The 17,537-nt window shown below is 42.7% G+C and overlaps 1 long non-coding RNA gene across 1 annotated transcript in view; it reads right to left on the minus strand.

The window, feature by feature from the left end:
• Positions 1-4,259: 4,259 nt before the first annotated feature.
• The window catches only part of LOC145721158 (uncharacterized), a 23,323-nt gene continuing 10,045 nt past the window's right edge, over positions 4,260-17,537 (minus strand). Inside the window, exons 3-4 of the long non-coding RNA XR_014144623.1 lie at positions 15,168-15,231; positions 4,260-4,276 (exon numbers count right to left, since the gene is read on the minus strand). This is a non-coding gene — a long non-coding RNA (uncharacterized LOC145721158). The remainder of the gene's footprint in view (positions 4,277-15,167; positions 15,232-17,537) is intronic.

Here is a 17,537-nt window from a genome sequence, read left to right on the forward strand (position 1 = left end):
TACAACAATGCCAACAGCATGCTGAGTAACATTGTAGACTCTTCCAGTTTTGCCATGGTAACATTTGTGGGGCATTCCTTTTTGAACAGTGCCCATTCCCTTGATGTCCACAATATCACCTTTTTTATAGATTCGCATGTATGTGGCCAAAGGAACAACTCCATGTTTTCTGAAAGGTCTAGAGAACATATAGCGAGTATCTCTCCTCTTTCCCTTTGTGTTGGTCATTTTGGCGAATTACTGGAAGATGGCGGTTCCGGCCGAAAGGAATGGACACATTATTTAACTCCTCTAAATCTTGGCATTCTCATCTTCAAAGTGGGGATAATAACTCCCAGTTCACAAGGTGATTATAATGATTTTAAAAGATCATTTATGGAGAGCTTTATTCTTCAACAAACACTGAAAGATGCTTTAGGCACTGTGTTCATTACTGATGTGGATAAGACACATAGAGCCATACCCTCACAGAGCTTTCAGAGGAAAATAAACATAATCAAGTAGTTATATTTTTAAAGTATGGCAAGTTGTATGGAACATGTTTGGTACTTAATAAATATTTGTTTTTTCCTCCCTTTGATCCTCTACTAGAGTCCCACTTAGTGGTGGTGGTGGTGGTAGGTTTTCTTCAAGACATCTCATTTATCATGAGACAATACCTCTTTGAACACTAAAAGCATGGCCACAGTCTCCCTCCATTTCCTGGCAGATTCCACAATAATTGGAAAATTAACTCTTCTCCATGATCCAATATACTTTATTTTTAAAAGAACATAATATTTATCTCCCAATTCATTAATGAGATTTGACATTAGAGTCATTATTCATAAAGAATAGTAGGAACTTAGGTCCACCCCATAATAATGGGCTTACCCACAGTCCTTGATCCAAGGAGGTACCCATAGTCACTCTGGACCTTCCCAGAAGGGCATGGAGGAGAGGCTGAAAAACACTTCTTTCCAAATTTGCTCTGAATCTACATCACCAAAAACTGACGCTCATTTTCCAATTGATGACTCAAATGGCAATAAAATCCTCAGGCTATTCTAAAGCCCAGTGGGGATTAGTGAGTAGGAGTACTGGCGGCCATCAGGGGACATGCTCAAAACTGCAGGGCTCTGCAGATGGTCTGTAAGTTAGAAGACCATCGTACATCTCTTGATGGCTTGGTTTTCTGCTGTTTGTCCATCGGTGACACCTTCATAGGAAATGGTGGCGCCATGGCCAGGAGATACAGTGGATGTCAGGAAACCTGCAATCTACGAACTAATGGGGTGGTCTTTGGTGAGTCACGTCTCCCCTTGTGGAGTTTCAGTTTTCTCAGACATAATGTAAAGGCAATGGATTCCACAACCTTTTTCCTGGATCTAAAGTAATATGATAATTGCCCCTTTTCAACAATGATTGCTACCACTTTGAGCATTCTTCCTCATGCACTGCTTTGGACTTTTTTTACATTGTTTTTCTAATCTTTAAACAAACCCAGAGATAAGTAGCTTTATCATGCTCACTTTATAGGTGCAAAAGGTTTGTTGAATAACCTCCCTAAAGTAAAAGGCAGGTCTGGAGTTTGGACTCAGCTCTGTTCTGCTCTAATCTAAGTGATCCTGGATTGCAGACTGACCAAATGACAAGTTATTCCAGAAATACTCAAAGAAAAGGCTGGTGTCATATACCACACATGGAAAAACAGAAAAGGTAACAATATTCAGTCAAAGGTATATTTTATTATGATTTTTTTTCACCTCTCATTTATCATTGAGGAATCCCAGGGAAGAGGCTTGGTATCTGTGGACTCAATTTGAAAATTTTAGTAATTCTTAAAATTAAATGGGTGCCAATTAGAATAAACAGGACACATTTAGCCTAAAAAGACTGCATATTTTGGGGTCGAGAGCACCTTGTCAGCTCCATGTCTAGCTCCAGTATAACCAGAAGGTCAGGATCCCCATTGAACCTTAGAGATTTTATTTTTCCTACAGAAATTGCTGAATGCCTGCTATGTGCCAAGTAGTATCTGTGCTTCCATGCATGCATATTTTATTATCTCCCCACATCTAACCAGTGAGTCGGGTACAATGAACCCTATTTTGCTGATGAGAAAAATAAGTCTCAGAAAAAAGGAAGAGATTTCTCAAGGTCATACTGCAAGTAAGAGGCAGTGAAAGAATGGACCCGAGACTCCTAGATTTCCTCATCACACCAATCCTGCCTTCAGGAGCATGCTGATCTCCCATAGCTTATTTGGAAAGGCCTCGTCCTCTCTCATTCATGAACAGGCAGCTCTATCCAACAAACCCAGAAGCAGACATAAAACAGAAGTGACGAAACCCAGGCAGGAAATAAGCAGAGTACTTTAGACATGGTTGTTGTCTAGAGTGGGGAACAGGAAAGTTCCTGACAATGTGAGCCTGAAAATAACAATGAGTAGCTGAAACTGGGAAGGAAGAATCTTCTCTGAAACTGCGTATTTTCTCAAGTCCCACCTATGATCAAAAACTAATCACAAAGAAGTGAAGACACCAACCTCCAGGAAATACCAGAGTTAAATTCATGCTGAAAAATCTCCTGGCATTAGGGAGAATATCAACATTTCTGGGAGAGTAAAACAAACCAAACAATTCAAAGGGATACATGAACCCCTATGTTTATAGCAGCATTATTTAAAATAGGCAAATTATGGAAGCCGCCCAAGTGTCCATTGATAGATGAATGGATGAGGAAGTTGTGATATATATACACACAATGGAATATTATTCAGCCATAAAAAAAGAATGAAATCTTGCCATTTGCAGTGACATGGATGGAGCTAGAGAGTATAGTGCTAAGTGAAATAAATCAGTCGAAGACAAATACCATGTGATTTCATTCATATATGGAATTTAAGAAACAAAACAAATGAGCAAGGGGAAAAAAGAGAGAGAGACAAGCCAAGAAACAGACTCTTTATTACAGACAACAAACTGATGGTTATCAGAGGGCAGATGGATGGGAGGATGAGGGAAATAGGTGATAGGGATTAAGGAGTACACTTGTCATGATGAGCATTGGGTCATATATGGAATTGTTGAATCACTATATAGTACACGTGAAACTAATATAACACTGTATGATAACTACATTGGAATTAAAATAAAATTTAAAAAAAAGAAAAACCAAACCAAGCAATAATGATGACAAAAAAAATCAGTGGAAAAAAAATTAAGAAAAGAAAGATCAGTGGACAATGGTTCAGCAGCAGATGGCACAGAGAAATAAGAGCCTTATTTTATTCAGGGCTTATTATATATAATCATTTAACTCCAGTACACACTCTATAAGGTAGGTGGTTAGGATTCCCAACTTGTGGATAGGGAAATTGTGCTGGTAATTCTTCATTTGCACCTCCGGATCTTTTCTCCACCCTTCTCCACTTGGCCCACACTCTAGGAGACTGACATTTATTGACTGTATCAATGAGCTCCTTGCCTTCTGGCTTCCAGTTGTGTTTAGTCGATGGGAGCCATCAGCAAGAAGATTGGAAGGTAGGAGAATGACAGCTGGCTCTTCATTGCTCCAACTCCTTTCCTGCTGGAACTTGGATTGGCAGCAATCTTCCATTGGAAGTTACAGCTCTCTCCAGGCAGCTCTTTCCCACAGCTATAACTACTTGCCAGATTCTGGTAAATGCTTCCTCTCCTTGCCCTCAATCCCAGGTGCAGAGTGTAAGTGGCTCTCTGCTGTCACCAGCTCTGAGATGCTTCACCATCCCTTGTGAGTGTCTCTTAGCTCTGTCTGCATCTTTGTAAACAGTCTTGTCTTTGAACTTCCTCAATTGTGGCTTTTAAGTGTACAGGCTGATTATTTTGGGAAGGACCCTGACTGATACGGAATCCAACATAGAAGGGTTAAGTGGCTGGCACAAAGTCACACAAATGGGGTGTTAGTTAAAGCAATGCTAGTTGCTATAAGATATAAACTCCTAAATCTCAGTGACTTCAATCGAGATACATAAATTTCTCACTCACCCAAGTCCAGCATATGGGTTCCTGAGTGGCAGGTGGCTTTCCTCCAAATGGCGATTCAGGAACCTGGCTCCTTCAACCCCCGTGGCTTCGCTATATTCAACAAGTGATTTCCAAGGTCCCTCCTGATCATCAGCATCAAAATGGAAGAAAGAAAGAGTCCGGCGTTTGAACACAGAAGGTTGTGTGTCAGGCCTAGAAGTGCCAAGCATCTCTGCCACTCATTTTCCACTGGCCGAAGCTCAGTACATGGCTGTCCAATTATGAGAGGCCTAGAGAGGATGTGTTTAGAAGGATAAAGGAAAGGGTTGGGAGCAGAACTGGTCAGTGGCTACCTCAAGGAGTGGGTATGAAAGCACAGGCTCAAATTCAGAGCTGTCCCATTCTCTACCCAAGACCTCTAGTTCATGGTCTACACCGTGTATTTAATGTGTGCATCAAATAACAAGATTCAACTCTGTGAGTTCAGGGGGCAAAACAGAGAGAGCAAGAACAATTTGAGTAATGTGGTTAAGTTCAGCCCATGATCCCACCAACAGTGTATCTGCTCTGAAAAGAACGTAAGTTGGGAAATATGAGCTGCTGCTGCCTCAGTTTATCTCAATGAGTACTTGCCCATAATATAAGCACCTCATTGCACATGATTCTGTGATTCTAGCACTTAAGGACACACATTTTCCTATCCCTCAGCTCCTATTTATTACACGTATGCACACACATATATGTACATTTCATCATAAATATTACTAGGACAGGATTATATAAACAAAAATATGCATTCTATGACTTACAGTCCCTTTTAGAAATCTCAAGGGTTATTTTGATTATGTACCCTGTATGCTTTATCCACTGAATTTAGAACCTGTCCCCACGTATCCCAAATCTCCACTCTACCCAGACTGTAGATCTCTCTCCCCACTCACACCTCTGTGAATTTCTCTCTGCTGCATGTGAGTTTTATAGTGTCAGTACACACCCTCCGGGAATACAGACAGTGGAACTTTTTGCATCACTATGTAAATCTGCAGATTCACTACTCAATAAGTATTGACCTGTTGACTTCACCTTTTTTCCACCTTGTAGGCATTTCCAGTAATCCAGGAATTTGAAGAAAGAATATGTCTCATGAAGATAACTTTTCCCTAAATGAATAATTTGGGGGACTCATGTAAAAATGGGCTGATGAATGTTATTTCGAGATTCAAAAATGTTTAAAATTTAAAAATATATATATGACATCTTCTTTTTCCATCCATCTGTCAATGGATATCTCAGCTCTTTCCACAGTTTGGCTATTGTGGACATTGCTACTATGAACATTGGGGTGCAGGTGCCCCTTCAGATCATTACATTTATATCTTTGGGGTAAATCCTTGGTAGTGCAATTGCTGGGCCGTAGGGTAGCTCTATTTTTAACTTCTTGAGGAACCTAGACACGTGGTCAGAGAAGGCCCCAGATGATAAGAAGGATTGCCAGGGGAGGCGTGGAAGAAAAGCATTCCAGCATGAAAATCAACCATGGTAATGGCCTTGAGATCAGGATGGTTTGAGGAAACTGGAAGAATAGCATAAGCCTGTAAGGCTGCAGTAGAGAGATGTTGGACACGAGGTGGAGAGGCGTCTTTGTCATTCATTGTTTCTGCCACTCATTTTCTCCTTCACTTTGATTTCTTTATTTTCCCCTATTGCATGTCTGTCATCTCCTGGTCTGGAAGATGTGACATCTTATCCTTTATTGAATCCCTGCCTTGTCCCAGACAAGACCTAACATGGAGTGAGAAATCCATAGTATTCCCTGATATATTGCCCGGCTAGGATTTCAGCAAGGTATTCATCAAACCTTTTGGAATCTCAGGAATAAATTAAAAAAAAAAAAGATCTACCCCCAAACCCACCCCACTTCTGCACCCCTGTGGCCAGTTAATATCTCGTTCAAGAACATCTTCATTTACTGTTGGACACATATTTGTATATTCCCACCTGAGCCTTTACTTAGAGATCACTCCCAAAAGAAGTCTATGAGCGCCATGAAATTGCATACAAATAGTGCATATGTATGTGTGCTTCTCTTCTGGGGAGACAGTCCATACCTTTCCTCAATGATCATATACCTCTGAAGTATTCTTAAACAAAATCTTCTCTCCCAAGTCCCACCAACTGAGTTTAGCTCTTCTCCCATGCATTCCCAAACTGACCTCCAGTGCCCTATGCGTTCTGTACCATATATTTGGGTAATTCCACTGTGCTTATTGTCATAAAAGCTAAAACTTATCAAAAAATTGATAACAAGCTTGTTTTCATTGTTAGTACTTTAAAAGAGCTAGGACTCTTTTCTTTTGCTGCTTATATGAAGTTTAAGTAGTCCACCCATCGTAACTACCATGCACATATGTGCATACCCAGCACACACACACTATACACACACACCACATACCCCTACATACATGCACACAAGTACGCACACGACTTTGGCCAAAACAAATAGCAGAAGAAATTTCCAGCAATTTCTGAACCAAAGAAAATAGGAATAAGCCGGGCCATGCCGTTTTAATTGCAGCGAAGTGTGTGGGCACCGGAGTCGAATTGCCTGCAGTTGAATCTTGGCACTTCTACTTGCTAGTTGTGTGATTCTGGGCAAGTTAATTCATCATGCCTCGATTTCCTCATTTGCCAAATTTGTCATTTGTCTCACTTTACCCTGTAAGACTCTTGAGCAAGAGTCACACTCTCAAGAAGATTCACTATACTCTCAGTTCTTCATTTTATACCTTATAATGTATTGGCTCATCTTTTGCTGAATTTGATGTCTAATCACCTATTCTGCATGGTTTAGAGAATAAAGTATGGTGATTTGTCTAAAGTGGATGGTCATCAGCCTCTAGAGTGGAGGCTCTGAATCCCACCTCCATTCCCCATTAGACATGGAATTATAGGGATGAGCTGACCCAGAGCTCTCCTTTTACCCTGAAGCTGGGTAAAACCCAGAAGAGTCAAGTGTCTTGCCCAGGGTCACAGAGTAGATTAATGATAAAGCTAAGACTAGAACTCAAAACTTCCAGTACCCATCCCAGTGCCTATTAGCAAGTATGTACTCAGTGTATAATCATGCTCTGGGGCCTGTGGGTATACAGATGATTGAAGCACAGCCCCTGCCCACAAATATTTCACAGTCTAGCAGATTTTATTAAACCCAGCAGGTGGCCAATTGCAATGTTCCCTAACCCTGTTTGAGCTTGAGTCTGAGAGGGGAGGGAAATGCATGGTGCTTTCCTATCTTGGGTTTTGGGGAGTTGATTCCTGGCCACTCAGTATTCACAATCTGGAGAGCTTCTAAGCCTTAACCTGTACCAGTTCCCAGCAGAAACATGCATGTTCAAAGCTTCTCTATGTAAGTCTCACATGGAAGATGAGGATGCTTCTGAGGAGGAAAATTCTCACAGGAAGAGAACTCAGACCAATGATTTAAGCCTAAAAGAAAGAGATTATGTATTTAGCAAGAGATTTGGAGCTAGGGACTCCAAGGCTGGTTCGATGGCTTTGTGACTTTAGACCATTCAACAGATGTCTCCCACCTTCTCCCCATTTTCCTTTCATGGTCTCAAAGTGGCTACCCTGTCTTTAGGTGTCACAATTTCACATAACCACATTCAAAGGCAAGAAACAGTAGGAGCCAAGGCATGGGAGGTGAGAGGGAGAGAGAGAGAGAGAGAGAGAGCCTCCATGCATCTCTCCTTTTATAAAGGAGGAGAAATATGTCCTGGCTATTCAGAAGACTTGCCCTTAACATTTCATTGCACAGAACTGGGGCATGTGACTGCTCAGCTGCAAATAGGCTAAGAGAGCATGAATTTGACTCTGACTTCCAGCCCATATGGCTAGAGGCAGGTATGGGGAAACCAACTTTGGAATGGGTATTGGTAGCTAGTCAAAAAATATCTGCCATGCCCAAACTGTTTAGGTTTGTTCAAGTGACACCTTATCCTCTCTGGGAATGCTAAACAGCTCTACTTGCAGAGTCAACATCCAGGAGTTTGCAGATCTCTGCTCCTCTGGCACAAGAACACTTCCCAAAACCAAGTTAAAAGGGGGAAGCAAGAGGCCGGTCAGATTTCAGGGACACCTGCCATTCTACCACACATCACCCTCTGTCAGACCTCCCCCTCCACACCTCAGTGGGCGATAATAATGGAACTCTGTGATTCACTAAGCCATGGAATTCCGCCATTTACGAGGGCACAGAAGTCTACCACCCACTGATACTGAGATTCTACTTCAAGCAGATCTCCAATTCGGCCATCAGCCAGGCCCTCAGAATCTTGGCATCCCCAGAACTGCAGTCCACACCACTTTATTTCTGAGAACTCAAGGGTTGGAAGAGAATTTCAAACCCCAACTTAAGAATGGCCAACTTGACACATCAATCTTGTGAATTCCGAGTAAATTGTCAGTTGCCAAACAGCCTCTCAGGATAGCTGTAATTCAAAAACTAAATTCTCAAAGCCAACTTTGGGCCCACCCATTGGTGACTGTGTCCCCTCCTCCCTCGGGGAATTATCCAAGAGTCTGTGCTGTGCTGGGCAGCTTCTCTTCCCCCATGAGTAATAACTCCTGCAAGGGGCGCGTCGGAGATGTCCTGACAGGAGAGCCTGGCTTCCTGCCAGAGGAACCTCTCACTGTTTTCCTCATGCTCGCCCCCTCTCTTCCCTTTTCCTCCTGAAGGGAAAATCTGAGGGTAGGTGTTCAGTTTAGTCACCGAGGGTGAGCCGCTTTGACTTGTTGGCAGTAAATACTGCTCCCTCACGGCATGACTGACGTACAAGTGTGTTGTTTCAACATTCCCCTCTGAATCTTCCCTCCAGAAACCTCAAGGCAGCAGAGCATGTTTTTGGTGTTCCTATCAGCTTGGACAGAACATTCTGGGACAGTGAAAGTCAGCAGCTCTGGAGTCATTCAAATCAAGTTAGACCTTCCACTTTCCAGCTCTGGGTATTGGCCTAGCTCTTCAATGAGCTCCCCCATTCTCTGTGAAATGGGCCTAACAATGCCTCCTTTAGTGAATCTTCTGGAGGATAAGAAAACATCACATAAATAAAGGGCTGATACCTCTAATGATCCCTGGGACACAGTAAGCCATTTTCAAAGACAACTCACTTAGAAATATGTGTGGAGCATGCAAGTGTGCACATTTCTGTGCACACACATGCATGTTCACTCATTCATTCACATGTCTGTCCATCAAGTATCTCCTGCCTTCTAAATGCCCAGACTTCGTATAGGTGCCAGATATATAAACACTGAACAAAACTGATCAGGTTCCAACTCTATGTTGTAGAATAGGGACAGATGATGAATAAATAAGCATATATGATGACCAGTATCCATATGAGCTATGAAGGAAAATAGGTGTGGTAAGGGATAGGCATGCTGGAGGTGCCCCAGTGCTAATTTAGAGAGGGTGGCCACAGGAAGTCTTTCTAAGTAGGGGGTATTTGAATGGGCCTCAAGGAAAGGAGGGAGGGAGCCACCCGGATGTATGGTAAGGAGTCTTCCAGACAGAGGGGGTAGCCTATACCCCAGCTGAGGGGAGGGAGCTACCTGGCCTCCTTCCTGTCCTCAGGCCAAAGCAGAGGAGAAAGAGAACTGAGGGTCAGAGAGCTTGCTGAGGGTAGCTCACGTGGGACTTTGTAGGCCAGTTTAAAGGATTTGAGTTTTAGAGCACCTGGGTGGCTCAGTCGTTAAGCGTCTGCCTTCAGCTCAGGTCATGATCCCAGGGTCCTGGCATCAAACCCTGCATCGGGCTCCCTGCTCAGCGGGAAGCCTGCTTCTCCCTCTCCCACTCCCCCTGCTTATATTCCCTCTCTCGCTGTCTCTCTCTCTAATAAATAAATAAAATCTTTAAAAAAAATAAAGGATTTGCGTTTTCTTCTTAGGAAGATGGGAAGCCACTGGAGATGTGTGGACAGAGGCTTGTCATGCTCTGAATTATGTTTTTGAGGAAGAGACTGGGAAGCCAAGGGCAGGAGCCAGGGGACAAGGTAGGCAACAGTGGCAGCTGAGGAATCATGGTTGCTCGCACAAGAGCAGCAGTAAAAGAAGTCTTGAGAGGGAGGTATCGATTAATAATACCTCCTGAAGTCAGAGCTGACAGACGTGCTGTTGGAACAGGTGTGACTATGGAAGAGAGAAGCCAAGGGTGACTCCTACAATGAAGTTCTCCTTCCCTGAGACTAGAAAGATGACAGGAGAAGGAGACTGGGGAGAAATCAAGAGTTTATCCGGTCAGTCTGTCTGTGCTAGGCATCGTGCTAAGCCTGGAATGCCGGGATGATGGGACAAAACAGGCTTTGCACTCATGAAACTCAGGTTGCAAAAACAGACGTTTACTGAGTCCTCACCAGGAGTCAGTTATCATGCTAGTATTCTTCATTTAATGAACCTTACTGTCTGGTGGAGGAGACAGCCATTAAACAAATAATTACTGCACTATTTATTTAATTATGAGTGGAAAATTACGGGGCATCTCCCTGGATATAATCGGGGAGAACTGCTCCCCAGGCTTCTTAGGAAAGGTTATAGTGGATGATAGTAGAGGAGAGAGATTTTCGAGGGTCTGGCCGTCATGGAAAGACTTCCTGTCGTACTCAGATTTGAGACCACCCATTATTTTGCAAACACATTAGCTACCCACTTACCCTGGGAGAGGAGAGGACCTCCACCCTGAGCCCAGGCATTACCTGCTCAGGTCCACTCTCACACACCTGCTCGGGCCATTTTCCCAAAAGATAAACCATCTTTTCTCCTCTCTGCTTCCCTATCCCCAAGGAGCCAATCCAATGGGAAACATCTTAACTCCAGACAGTAATAAACTCTCCCTCTGACCACCACCCTTCTATAAGAACCCTATTCTCAGTCTCCAGATTACCTCTCCAACCTCATTGGGATGTATTCCGCTCAACGGAATCATCCCATGTGTTGTACGATTCTGATAATGTGTTGTACAGTTCTGAAAGGTATGTTATTAGTGTTTGTTTGCTGAGTTAGTGCTTATTAGCACTGATTTCCCAGCAAGAGCACAAACTCCTTGAAGATAAGGACAGTGCCTTGTTCTGCTTTCGTGGCCCCCAACAAGACACATCACAATGCAAGCCACTCAGAGTTGAGGTCATTTGGGAGACTGAACTGAATACCTTGACATCGAAAGGAGGATGTTTGGAAAGAAAGTCATCTTGAGAGTACTCAGAGTTCAGCCTGATTCAGGCTAAGCAATGTGTCCATGAGATCTAGAAGCGTACCAAAAATTCAGGTTATTAATATCCAAAGGGAAAAAGAAATAGGCCAAAATGTTCAGGTTGGCCTGGTCTGAGTTGGTGTGATTCCTTCCCTGAAGCCAAGTCACAGGGGAGGTAAGCCATGATTGGAAACCATTTTATTTTATTTTATTGCTCTATGAGAAGTCATTTCTGCAGCAACCAGAAAATAACTGAGCTCCTTACAACATAGTATAGTTTCTGTAAGAGGAATCGTGGCAGCATAAATTGCCATTTATAACTAATGGAGTTATTTCTCCAACCTGGGTAACCCTTTGACATTTCCCATGTATTTAATGGATCCCAGATCCCTACCTAGCTGGAATTGTTATGCCATCCACTAGAGCTTATCAGATTAGCCTCTTTAGGTTGAATGAGATGCTCAGTAAGTGATGCCAAACAGACAGTGGGGTTCCCCTTGCACTGGGCATAGCCCAATGGGGCTAATTTAGGTTTCTCTTTTCTTTTAGGAGAAAATCTACCACTGTGTTGATTTCTGACTCAAAAAGGAAAAATTGGGGACCTAAGTGTTCTAGAAACCATCTTTGTCTAGAGATAACTATGTTTCAGACAGTTAGTTTCAGAAACTAGTGGAAATACCTTATTATCAGCATCATCAAGAAACATTAGAAACATTTAGAAACCATGATGATTTCAGATATGGCCACAAGAAAGCAAAGATTCAACTTGAAAAGTATGTATTGAGCATCTAGGCTGTTCAGAGTCGATCACTTTTGATTTGGCTCACGTTTTTATTTATTTTTTTAAGATTATTTTATTTTATTTTATTTGACAGAGAGAGACACAGCGAGAGAGGGAACACAAGCAGGGGGAGTAGGAGAGGGAGAAGCAGGTTTCCCGCTGAGCAGAGAGCCCGATGTGGGGCTCGATGCCAGGACCCCGAGATCATGACCTGAGCCGAAGGCAGTCGCCTAACGACTGAGCCGCCCAGGCGCCCGATTTGGCTCATGTTTTTAATGTGTTAACACCTGTGCTCCTTGCCATGACCCCATGCATTATGTGCTTCGTGTGACCGATGAAGAAATGAATGCTCAGTGAGGTTGGGTGAGTTGCTTATTGTCAGCAAGATCTAAAGGACAGAGTCACCAAAGTTGGAGCCTCTACGACCTCCCTCAGCTCCATTCTGCATCACTCCGTAAGAAATGCCACTCGGAGATCTGGGTTTAGCTATGCTGGTGTGGTTTCCAAACTGGCTGTGCATCAAAATCACCTGAAAAGCTTGTCAGACACAGATTTCTAAGCCTCAGCTCAGAGGCTCGGATTGCGTGGGTGTGGCATGGGCCCCAGAGGTATGTATTTTGCATCTAGCCTAGACCAGTCCCAGAGCAAGTGTCAGATTGCTGTGGATATTCCAGGCACCTACCTTCATGTAAAGCACCGTGAGGTAACAGGTATGAAGTACCCTCCTTCTTGGTCTTATTTATTGCATATTTGGTCTAATTCAAGACAGTAGCACTTTCGGTGTTTAGCATGACCTGCCCCATTTGATAAGTAATTCATGAAGTTGGCGGCAAGGGAGAGCAATGGAAAGCTCATTGATTTTGCCATGCACAGGGAGACAGACCTAGCCACCTCACCTCTCTGAGATTCACTGTCTGCATCAGTAAAAGTGTGACTTGGAGAAACTTCTCTCTAGGGGTATGATGAGATTCTAATAAAATAATGCATGTATTAATGTTAATAGCCAACACTTATCGGAGCTGGAAGTTTAGGGCACAGGTTCGCAGCCAGACACCCCAGATTCATCCCAAAACACCCTCTCACTGGCTGTCTACTAAGGGGAGTTATTTACATCTTTGTGCCTTACTGTCATTATCTGTAAAATGGGGAATAATAATACTAGTACCAACTCAGAGACTGTCAGAAGAACCAAATGAATTAACATATACAATGTTTAATTCAGACCCTAGTTTAATATCAATAAGGACTTAATAAATGTTAACTAGTAGGTATGCAGGGCATATATATTCTCATTTAATATTTGCCAACACTATTGAGATAGTTACTATTAGTTCCCCCATTTTACAGATGACAAAACTGAATCATAGTACCTTGATCCAGACCTTGGAAAGGCTATGCAATCTTGCCTCCCAAGACAGCCCAACCCTTGTTTTGATAGTAACTCTTAATGCATGCACAGTCCTACCTCTGCTCCTGAAGGAGGTAGGCTTCTGAAAGGGTGAAAACAAGTCACATTGTACCCCCTGCCATTTGGGCAGAATCCTGCTCATGTTCGAAGACAAGCCTGAAAGGGCTAGAAAGATAGGGAGGAGGGATAGCTCCTGTATCTGGGCAGACATTTTTGAATTTTTGGAAACCCAGAGGAGCGCTTGACCAGTCCTGGGCCTGCCTGTGCACGTTTCCTTGACCACACTTTTCTTCTGCAGTCAGAGCTTAACTATGTTTCCACAGGCCTCTGCTAAGCAGTATTTTGCTGTGGTTTACACTCTGCTGCTAAAGCCTAGTAATAAATGCTACTGTCTGTGACAGCAAGATCTTAATCCACATGAGTGGGTCTCCAGTGCAGGAATGGTGACAATTTGGTACATCCGTGAGGGTTTTCATAGGCACGAAACATGTTCTATGCAGAAGGGAACTTTCAGCACTTTTATAGAGTCCAGCCTGCTACCGGGAAAGCAGAGCTCAGAGAGATCCCAAGATGGTCCACCAGTCAGCCAAACACTTGTATTGTCTTTGGGCTTGCGTGTTCAGGCTGCTGAATCTCAGGGAGGGTTGTTTCTCATGCTGTTTTTTCAAACCATAGCACCTTTGCTGGCTCCATCTAAAACCGGTCCTCCCACCGTCTACTTTTTAGATTCTGATGTCCCCAATTCAGAGAGATTTCCTGGAAACAGAGCTAGCCCTTCCAGTAAGTGTATATAACAGAGCAGTGATTGCAGAGAGTGGGGCCTGGTGGAAACAAAACCCAGACATGTAAAATTTGACACCTGAACCGACATGAGTGCCCACACTCCCTCCCAATTCGCACTCCCTGCTTCACTCCCACCTTCAGCGTGCCCATAATTTTATTTGGGGGAAAACCACAACCAGCACTTAACACCAGGAGCCAAATTCCCTGGCAGCAGCCATGCTTTTAAAAGGGAGAGATGAAAAAAAATTGTCAAGACCTATGGGGATTTCTAACACATTAGGAGGGCCCCCAAAGACTGTGTTACACCAAGCATAATATTTTATTTTTCTTTAAGAGCTTTCTTAATTGGTTCCACGCAAAAGGCTTGCAGGTAATGAGTTTTAAATAAATAATAATTATGTTCCCCCATCCTGTCTGGCCAAGAAAAGTAAATGTCTTTTGCACTGAGTTAGGTAAGTGTGGGGATAGGGAAGAGGTCTGTGTGGTAATGTGGACCTCGCTGCAAAAGGCAGGACCTTGATTCTTGGGCCCAGACATAATCAACTCTGAGTTACACACTCAGTTCTTTTTCAACGATTTTGTGCCAAACATAGTGTTAGGTCTTGGTGAGATGAAGATGATGGGCTGCATATCTGGATGCTGAGAATCATTAAAATGTGAAGTTTACTTGGGCTTCAACCCGTCTGAGACACTGCGGTCCCAAAGAAGAAGTGTTCCAGGCCCCCAGCCTTTCCACACACACATCTCTGGTTTGGAATGCCCTCCCTTTCTTCCTGACCTGGGGACGATCATTAGGGCTTTTACCAGTTTTTGGATTCCTTTCCTTGCAGGCATATGGTAACATTGTACCTCCTCATCCACTCAACCATGGAGTTGCGAGCACGGAGCTTGATTTGGTCAATGAAATATAAGTGAACACAATGTTTGTCCCTTCAGGCAGAAACTGTGAGAACCAGTGCTTACCTGTGTCTCATTCTCTCTTCCTCTTGCCACTTTCCAGATGGTCAAGGCTCCATCAGCCTGGGTTCTGAAGTACAGAGACATGAAGTGAAGCCTCAACTGACCAAGGACAGACACAGCATGAGAAAGAAATAAACTTTAATCTACAGTTAATATACCTTAAATCTTCCAGGATCTAGAAGTTATTTGTTACATAGCGTAGCCTAGGCTAAGCTGACTAACGGGTGCTCCCTCCACTATTCCCTTGTACCTGGCTAACTCCAGTCATCCGTCAGATCCTCACTTTATGGTTACTCCGCAAGAGAAGACTTGACTGGCCACCTCATGCCCCAATTTTATCTGGGACTAATAAGCTAGTTCCCATAGTTTCCAAACCACCCCCAGCGTAAGAGTTAGTACATTATCACTTTAACAAGATTATCAGTTCATTTATCCACAGCCCCTGGAAACCTATGAACTCCTACAGAAGAGGCTATGTCTCATACACCAGGATCTAGTACTGATATGACATACCTATACTTACATGCCCATATATAACTATGTCCATACTACTTGTTGAATTCATTCTCTAACTACTTCTGTCAAGTCACTCTGCTAATACTTCTTAATTAATGCTTATCAGAAGCTCTAACACACACACATTCATACATATGTAAAATATATGCAACAGTAACGGGGGCACTATTATTTCAGAACAAGGAAAGAATGGTGGCTGACCTTAAGAAAAGCATTCCCTACTCCTGGCCTTAATTTTATTTATAAATTTCACTGCTGGAAAAGAAGATCGTGGGCTTTGGAGTCAAAGGAGCCTGTGTTCAAATCCCTGCTCTGCCACTTCTCAGATGTGTGACCTTGATCGCTTCAGGCTTTTGCTCCCTTATCTACAAAAAAGGAAACTATACCTACCTCTTATAGCTATTCATAAAGGTCAAACAAGATAATGTGTATGATGTGTGATGCGCATATCATCTGGAACACGGGAGACGATCAATGAAAGATAGGGATTATTAACATTGTTAATCTGATGATAATTATCTGTTTAGAGATTTCGCTGCCTTGAGGCTAGAGGAGAAGTGCCTGAGGGCGTGGACCTGGTTTTATTTATCTCTGTGTTCTCAAGTTTCTAGGCAATCCTCTGTTAAATGAATAATGAATGATATGAGACTTGGAGGAAAAATAAAAGTATTTGTCTTAGATACCCTTGATTTTGCCAAGACTACAATGGAATGGAGAAAAAAGATTTATACTATTCAGGCATGACTCATAAGATATTTATTCCCTACTATAGTCATTTACCTATTTATAAAAGGGTTCAATGTGCAGTGCCTAATAACCAAAGCTGTGATTATGACTGGTGAAATTAAAAACACAAATGAAGAGATGTCACAACCAGCATATCATCCTGCATGCAGTGGGTACTCTGTAATCATAAGTCAAATGAACTAGATTAGACTGCATAAAGATAATTGGGATTGAATTGAATTGAGTTGAATTGAATTGAATTATAATTTCATAAACCTGATAGAATATGAGCTTTTTTAAAAAAAGAGGGGCTTTATCTGTTTTGTTTTCTCCTATCTCCTTAGTACCTAGCACAGAGTGGGCACCTAATAAATATTAATGAATAAATAAATAAATTGCCAGCCAGATAATAGCCACCATGTCAACATGACAGTCCAGATGCCCTGTGGAAATCAAGGGATTCAGAAAGTCTCCCAAGAAAATGATGGATTCTGTTTAATCCATGTGCATTGATGAACATGAAATGAAAGTCAAGAGCAAATGAAGAAATAAGGACAGTTTACTGTTCCATGATCATTGACTTCTTTGTAACAATTAGAAAGCTGATCGGCCCTTTAGGCTATATAATTGCATATAACAAATAGTTTTACTCCTTTGAAAAGTATAAAACTCCAGATTGCACAACATCGAAATGCTTTGCCAAATGAAGAAACTAAACTCCAAGGGAATCCCAATACCTGTCACCTTGACGAGTTCTGCAGGGCCTGCTTACTCTGTATGTCTTCTCAAGAGTCTCCAGATGGGAAGTAGCATCCCTGCTCCACACTTAATGTAGTCGAACACCAATGCCAATGGCTGGTCAGTGGCTGGGATTGGTAAGGCACTCCCAAATAAAAGAGAAAAATGCTGATTCTCACTTCAACCAAGATAGGCAGTCTCTAACCAAACCACACTGTTGGGGGAGACCGAAAGAACAATTTCATTTCCAGTCCAGATCTGAACCCCAACACCAGCATGGATGAGTTATAGACTCACAGAACTTTAGGCCCAAAGGGAGCATCAGGTATAATCTAACCAAGGTCCTTCATTGTGGGGATGTGGGAGATGAGGCCCAGCATGGTAAAGAAACTG

The sequence above is a fragment of the Leptonychotes weddellii genome, chromosome 4 (genome assembly GCF_054177405.1).
Source record: "Leptonychotes weddellii isolate Sample4059 chromosome 4, ASM5417740v2, whole genome shotgun sequence".
In the NCBI taxonomy this organism is placed as follows: Eukaryota; Metazoa; Chordata; class Mammalia; order Carnivora; family Phocidae; genus Leptonychotes; species Leptonychotes weddellii.